The sequence below is a fragment of the Thermobia domestica genome, chromosome 8 (genome assembly GCF_964235325.1).
Source record: "Thermobia domestica chromosome 8, izTheDome1.hap1.1, whole genome shotgun sequence".
Lineage (NCBI taxonomy): Eukaryota > Metazoa > Arthropoda > Insecta > Zygentoma > Lepismatidae > Thermobia > Thermobia domestica.
In genome coordinates, this window is record NC_137461.1 from 118435682 (window position 1) to 118444592 (window position 8911).

The window sequence follows — 8911 nt, forward strand, 5'->3', positions numbered from 1 at the left end:
TTCACTGGTAGAACGTCTTTCTTAGTTTTTAACCAAGCAATCCTCACTGTATTATTGGTTACAATAGCCAACAGTGAAAATGTAACTGGAATGAAATAGATGTTTGTTAACTATATCGACCACGTTGATAACGAAAACGACAACGAAAAACTCGAATTAGCTCTCGTTTCCAAGTTAAGAGAGGTAGCATATTCAATTATAATTTGTATATTTTATTAGCATTCATTGTCAATCCCTTCCCATATAGACTTCGAAATCTCGCTGGTATTAAGCAGACTAAGTTTTCAGCAGGCAATAATAGCTGTGTGTATTTTGTGGCTACATTTAGCCCGGGCTCGTAGAAACTAGGGGGGAAAAGGAAGAGGAAGGTAGGAGTGGTGCATGTTTAATTCATTCATCTTCTGATAGAAGTTGTTTTTATCTTTTCGTGCGCCGGAAGAATGTGTTACTGAAGTGTAGTTAGTGCATTTGGTTATTGTAATTCCTTTGATTCAATATGCCTCCCAAATGCGTAAACAGTACTGACAATTTTTGCTACATTTGCGGACGGGCTATATTGAATTCGCAAAGTAGGACAATAATGCCATATATTAGGAAGGCGGACATACTGTACTTTGGCTGTGAAATCGGGGACCAGGACAAGCCCTGGGCTCTTCATGTATATTGCTTATCTCGTGTTTCGAATCTTCATTTGTGGTTGAATCGTAAAAGATCTTCCTTCCATGTGCTTTGATATACCTATGATCTGGTGAGAACCATCAAACGATGTGAATGATTGCTACCTTTGTATAACAACGTTATTAACAAATTGTATTTCCAAGAAGAAAAGATCTTCCTTGACACATCCTGACTTCTTTATTGACAACTGTCGTGCTGTAAACGACGAGCACGGGCAGGGCCGGCGCGAGGGGGGGGGTCGAGCCGTGCCACCGCCCAGAGCGGCAAATCTAATGGGCGGCAAATTTCGAAACGGAAAAGAAGACTATCAAAATATAATGCTTCGTAATAGACCCACATGGAAAAATAAAATTGTATTCACCTGAGAATGTAATTGAACTTACTTCACTGACATTCAGGAAAATGCTCACTCAGGAAATTCAGAGCATTCCCTCTCATTTTTAATTACACTAGTAAACAAAGGTTTTGTTACATAAAAGGAAATACCTGTTCTTAAAGGAACTTTTTGCGCTGAATTCGAATATGCACTCGGTTTTTCTCCATCACGTACGATTTTCCCGTAACAGAGGGATTATCGGGAAAATCCCTCAAAAATTTCCCTTTTCGTTTATTTTACACCATAAGATCTTGTCCCCTTGCATATACTAACATAGAAATTATACCTAAGTATACTCTGATTCATATTTAACAAACCCTCCAAGTTTCGTAATAATCGCTTTATTCTTTCTAGAGAAATAAATATGTTTCTATGTATACTGTGTGTACTGTTTATTGCACCTTATAGTAATCCTTTCAGATCTCTTAAGTTGAGGTAAAACGTTTTGCTTTATTACCACAAACACATATATAAAATATAATACAATATAATTTACAAGTGTGACAATTTACAATAAACAATAATACAAATGTACCAAAAGATCATGAAAAGACAATCAAAACTATCACAATATATGAAACTTCCATTGGGTTACAAAAACGTACACTACTTCCTTCTTTTGTAAGAAATGTTGCATTCTCTAACAAGACCCCAACAATAGTCCCCCATCATTGAAGGATCCCATCGTCCCTGGTACCTTTTCTCCATTGCCATTATATCTTGGTGGAATCTTTCCCCCTGTTCGTCGCTGAGAGCACCTAGGTTAGCAGGAAAGAAGCTGAGGTGGTAGTGCAAAAAGTGGATTTTTAAAGACATCCTACAACCCAACTCTTTGTATTTCTGTATCATGTCCTGTATGATTTCTGTGTAACTCTCAGCTTTGTTATTGCCCAGAAAGTTGCGCACAACACACTTAAATGCTGTCCAGGCAGCTAGCTCAGCACTGTTTAACTTGCTGTCAAAGCTATCATCAAGCATTAATTTCCTAATTTGGGGACCAATAAACACTCCCGCTGAAATCTTAGCATCACTCAGCTTAGGGAACTTATCTCGCAAATACTTGAAACCTTCACCAGATGTGTCCATGGCTTTGACAAAGTTTTTCATAAGTCCTAACTTGATATGAAGTGGCGGTAGTAATATCTTATTAGGATCTACCAAAGGAGCGTATTTGACGTTGCATTCTCCAGGTACGTAATTCACTCTAGGTTCCCATTCCTTCAATTCATAATGTTTGTCATCAGCTCGGCTATCCCATAAACATAAAAAACATTGGTACTTCGTGTAACCGCACTGCAGTCCTAATAAAATACCAACTACCTTGAGATCACAACATATTTGCCAACAATGGTCCTTGTAATTTATAAGATTTAGCAAAGTTGACATGGTGTCATAGGATTCCTTAATCTTCACTGAGTGCGCAAGTGGTATAGAAGGTTTTTTATTTCCATTATGTAAAAGGACAGCTTTAAGGCTGACCTTTGACGCGTCGATAAATAACCTCCATTCTTCTGGAACGTAAGGAATTCCTAGCTCCGCCATCAACCCATTTATATCCGTACATACGCACACATTATCTTGCATTGAGAAATAGTTTGAAAATTGAACATGCCTTTTCCTGTACACTGATATGTTCGTTTCTGCATCCAATAAGTTCCACTGCTGGAGCCTTGATCCCAGAAGTTCCGCCTCTTGTTTTGTCAGGTTCAAATCACGGACTAGGTCATTAAGTTCACATTGCCGGATGAAATGTGGCTCGCGAACACAGTCAGGGATGAACATTGGATCCTTGGATGTACTCCCATGCGCAAAAAAAAAATTGCGCGTATACTGTAACTCACGATTTTCCGTATTTATTCAGTTTTCCTTACGTTTATGGGTAAAATTGAGTTATTAGTATGTGGAGATAATAGAGAGCAATCCATCTAAGGAGATATTTCCAAAAAATATAATAAAATAATAAAAATATAAACAAAAAAGAAAATTATGCTCGGTTTTGTGTATACTGGCAACGATGATTTCTAGGGAGTTTTTCAGTAGTACAGCACGATTGCGGAGGGAATTCAGTAGGGAAGTCGAGGAGATGGATCAAGGAACTGGATACTGAACTAAAATGTTGCATTTATTGGTTAAAACCTAGTGTGTAGATTGCCTGCCAAATATAAATTAGCTTCTGTAACTAAGATGTCGTACGAAAATATAGAATTAAACAGAAAAACTCTTATGTTAAGGTTCGAAGCGATACGCACCATGGTTATGAAGATTATTTCTTAAGAAAAAAGAACAAATACAACGTAGCCTCTGTGGTTAGGTGGATAGAGGGCGGACTCGTAGTTATTTTATTATTTTGACACCACATCGAATCCCATCCTATCCCTTTTTTTTTTTTTTTTTTTTTACAAAACATTATAATTTTCATGTTAATAAGAACCGAAGCAATATACTAAGGACAACTTATTGATATCCAGGATTACAGTATTGGTAATAGCTATTGTTTTCAGTTCATGTTGTTGTATAGCTTCTCACCCTGTTTTCTTGGGAAAATAACAATTTTGTCTCCAACAAAATGTAAAGGATATATACGGACAGAAAAAGACATCTTAATATCAAACGTGATTTATCGTAATGAAATGGACTAGTTTGCCATTATTAAAAAAAAAAGAAAAAAACTAAAGTAAATTACTGAAGTTGACTTCCCTTTAGCTTTTAGCTAAAAAAAATATTGTTTTCTTTATAAGACTATACTTTATGAGGCAAGGTGTGTGATCATACCCACAAATTTAGCTAGGGAGTGAAAGATAATCGTTTATACAAACATTTTACAGGTTTAGGTGCGTGAAACACCAATACACCATGGTCTCGTTTATCCGACATCCTTTGTTACACATACCGTATGGTCCGATATATCATTGCAGAAAGCACCAATCGGCAAGAAGAACTGCAAGTTGTGGTCTTAATCTATTTTTCATGCTCTGGAGTATATCGCCTAGCGCGCCCGTCTACACGTTGACTCATACATCTATCATTCAGTGCAGACACGTATCCAGGTTTTCTATTCGGAGGGGGGCCAACACGAATCCTCGTAAGCACGTAATTCTAATGTTTTAAAAATATCAATATCAATATCAATAATAATAATAATAATAATAATAATAATAATAATAATAATAATAATAATAATAATAATAATAATAATAATAATAATAATAATGCAACAGTTCTGTATTTCTCTTAAACTTTTTCCTACTTTTCATTTATAAACCGGTTTACTTTGGAAACTGCATTATAGCACAAACAAAATGAAACATATTTTCGAGAGAAATGTAACTAAAGAAAACTGTCTGCTACGTATATCACATAACAAAAATAGCAAGAAGACATTGAATGTATCGTTCTAATATATTAAAGTTAAAAACAGAACGGAAACAAAATGTTAATCCTATTTAATTCCTGTTCTTTAATTCCAAATGGTATAATGGCATTAATGTATGTTCTTAGAATTATAACAAGACAACAGCACATTGCCCAAAGTTTGGACACTGACTATTAGTAAACTGATATAAAAGAATCTCAAAAGGGTAAAAGCATGTTTATTAAAAAGTGCTTGAGTTTCGGAGGGGGACAGCCCTCAGGCCCTCACGCTGGATACGTCCCTGATTCAGTGCAGTGCAGTTATTTGTTATAAAACATTATTATTAGATGTGTAATATGTAAAATTATATCATAAGTTTTACTTTTAACAGGTCTTTTCTTAACACATCCATATTATCCAGCGTTCTGCCTGCCTGTTTATGTCGGATAAGCGAAATTCTACTGTATTTCCAAAGCTAGCATATACATGAACTAGAATTGTATTGTCCTAGAACAGACAATAGTGTGAAATGCTTATATTAAAAGGCTGGAATAAAAAAAATAAATACTGTTTTGGTAGCGTGAGAACAAATTAAAAACAATTCAATATATTTCCTAGGTATTAGATTAACATCTTATTGTGTCGATATGTATTCTTTTTTTAAACATAGTTTTAAAAGTCATACCATTCTCAATATTCCTAAGGAAATCGAAAGAAAAAACTCCTATGTGCCTCTTGTGGCAAAGCGGCTTAAGTGCGTGGTCTGAAACGTTAAGGTATAGATAGAGTACCCGTACTTCAAAAATGCAAATCCGGGACGCTACTAACTTACGAGAATCTTTGAAATGCTTAAAATTGAAAGAAGTGTTGAATACTAATTTACTTTTCTCCATTAGATAGAGTTGTTCAAGCATTACGTTATCACATTTTTATTCCTTTCACTAGACCTTCTTCCAAGGGCGCCGATTTCTCTGTAATTTTTTTTTTCTGGGAGGGCATTCAAATGCAGACGATATATATTAGGATTTTAAGGCAAATTGCATTCAAATTATGCCAAATATTGTATATTCATAAATACAAAGGGGGCCTACATGAGCTTTGGGGGGCCCGGCCCCCTAGGATCGGCGCCCTTGCCTTCTTCCTAGTTAAGCAAACGTAAGCAGATGATTTATTCCCTTCCACTGGTAAGCAAAATTGTTTTTGTTTCTCAAGATTTGTTGTGTTTCGTGAAATAACAGCAGGAATTTCCAGATTACTTAACCATCTAAATAAATGTTTTCACTTAGAGCCATCCCGTCGATTCACTTTGCCTAGGACTAAAATAAATTAAGGGTCAATAATGAAAGAGACATGTGGATCGAAGATCTTTCTTTGTTCGAACTTTGATTTTTTCAAATCCATGATGGGAAATTATATTATGTGTACAATTTTCGAAATTAATAGTATACAATCGTAAAAATATCTTACAAAACGATGGTTTATTGCAAAATACATTGAATCAAAGAATAAATTACAAGTAATAAACTTGTTACTTTTCCTGAAGAGTCTAAGTCTTGAATGAGACAGAGGCTCTTCAGCGTAGTGCTTGGAAAGATTGCCTCACTTGTTCTATCTTCCCGTGACTCAGCCTTGATTCGACTTGATCCTAAACGGATTATTCAGAAGTCGTAGTCGGAAGATGTTTCCCATTTTTCCCAAACACTCTTGGTCGATTACAATCTGCCTCACTTGTGAGGGGACAACCTCATGCCGTAAGTGTCGGTGGACTACCGATAGGCAACTAGCGACATGTCCCCAAAAATTGGTGGTCCCGCAGCCAAAAATTGGTCCCACTTCCGCTTTGAAAACTATACCACCACTGGCAGAGAAGCGACGGAACGCCAACGAACCACAAAATTGTTCCCCTAAAATACGTTAAATCGCCTTTGCATTAAGGTGAGTCTACAAACATTTTTTTAAAAAAAGTAAAAATAAAGTGCCCTGAGCTGGGCGTGAACCACCAACCTTAGGGTTATTAGGTGCGTGTACTTCCGAATTCGCCACGGAGGCGATTGTGAAGACCCAGCTTGTAGAGTGATAAATCGTTGAAGTCTTTTTAATATTTCTAATCAGAGTGCTCCATTAACCGTGTATATTTGACGATAACTGTTTGGAATCAGATCAAATGCACTCGTCATGTAATTTTATAACAAAATGGCAAGCGTCTATTTACTTTTTTCATAGTTCTCCCATATTCACTTGCTAGTGATCGGCGACAGTTGCCAACTAAATTCATACAATTATACGCACCCATCTCAAGATTTTTCACTTCATGATGTAAAGGCAGGAGTTACTCTTGACCCCCGGAGCTCAAGTATTGTCCTTATAATAACAATTCGTCAGGGAAAAGTAATATATAATAATAACCGCATGCACATGGCTGGGATAGTTCGTGTTGGTCCCTTTGCGATTCTCCGTGACAAATCAAAGGAGCGGGGATCAAACTGAAGTCCTCGCTGTTACGTGGTGGTAACTTCAATATCCCCGATTCTAGATATCTGCTTCGACTCGACGAATCCCTGCCACTAGTGGCACACTAGCGGCAATCCTTCGACGCGTCGCTATATTGACGATCGCCATTTACCAGCAAGTGGGCCACTAGGTGTTGGCGACGTTTACGGCATGGAGAAGCTAATAAACAAACAAACCAATAAATAAATCTAAAACCTTATAAAAATGTTTTCCCAAAATTTACATCTAGCAAAATCATTTGTTGGTATTCCAGAACTGCAAATTCACCTGTATTCATAATTTACTTCTATCGTAGTTTTGATATGAGAATGATGTGTCTGAAACTGTAACACAGGTCATTAAGACTTTTTTTTTCTTTAGTCAGATTTAGCAGTTTTACTTAGCAGTTAGTCAATTTGGATCTGTGATTTTAGAGTTTTAGAGATTTCCTTAAATTTTTCATTTCTACAACAGTTGGCAACTAACACCATTAACGTATCTCTTTCGATATTTCCATAGGCAATGGCTTGGTCACTCCCAGTATATTTCATACAGTGAACTACGGTGTCTTACTCCATTAATCCGAACTACATTTAATATCCAACAACTCTGTACATTTTCTCTTAAATCTGCAAACTTTCTACTAGGTTAAAACTGAGTATTTTCTATTTTCTTCCTTTCTTGCTAAAACGAAAGTGTTCTTTAGACAACCTGAAATGATGACTCTATATTACATTATGTTGCATAGGGCATTTTATGTAGCATATCATTTGACAGTTGGACACTTTCTTCGTATATTGAAAGCAACAGGGATTAAGTCCTTCTACACTTACATGAGAAGCGCCTCGTGTATGATTTTCCATACATAAACTATATATTCCAAGTTTGTTGTGTTCGTTCTATAGGTGTGTTTGTAATTAGATGCATATGGCGTATAAGTCAAAATTTAATGTCCACGCTACGTATATGCAAAACCATAGAAAAAGAAATTTATGAACAAAGACATTTATGGCGCTAAAACAAAGGGCAAAAATAAAGAATTACTGGCGGATTGTTGCCCGTTGTGCACAGGTATTAACGGTTAACAGTGTTAAATTTAAACACATAGTTTTAATTAAGCACGAATTTAACTTATAGAGTACAGTGCGGAAAGGCTGAGGAGTTTGCTAGGATCGTTACAATATCGAACCCCGTAAAATGCACTGCAAACCTTTCCGCAAGCCCCCCGTAATGTTCAACAAATGTTGTGCATTAATGCTCATTTTAATGCAAACCTATATAGACCTACGCACTTCAATACTAAACGAAGGTGCAGAGACTATTCATGAGTTCCAGTATTAAACTCTCTCACCCAATGTATTTTCCTAACATGTCTCCCAGCGATTACAATATTTTTTGGTATCTCAATCATTTCCTAGTAGGATAGCTTTAACTAGAGACCACTGATTAACCTGGTGTTGGATGTTTCATTTTCTTACCTTTGGAGTTGACAGTCATGGGTTGGACTTTTACACGCAAATATCTAATATTAACAACGTTTCTTCTAGAATTTCGTAATATTGTATTATTTCTTTGTATTATTCATTAGCTTGGTTAGACTTGTTTAAACACTTTTCTCTTTGCACCTATTCCTTAACGTTGGATAAAACTACACTAGCTCTCACCGGGAATCAAATCCAGAACCAATGCACTTGAACCATTTGGCCACAGCAAGGCACATTTAAAAAGAAGTTTCGATTTTCTTAGGAAAATTGTGATTGGGTGTAACATTTAAAAGTATATTTAAGAATGGGTACGGATGAAACGCACTGAATTTTCTCGCTCGAATTTCTTAAACTGACTCGTGTTAGGCTGCAGCTATTACTGAAACATTTATTTGGGAAATGCGAATAAAATAATGTGTTTTAGAAAACTTTGTTCGAAGCAACTTACGTCCAAAAGTAAAGTACCCATTCGTCATATTTCTGTTAGAAATAACTTATGCCTTACATTAGAATTATTAAGCAGATAATTGT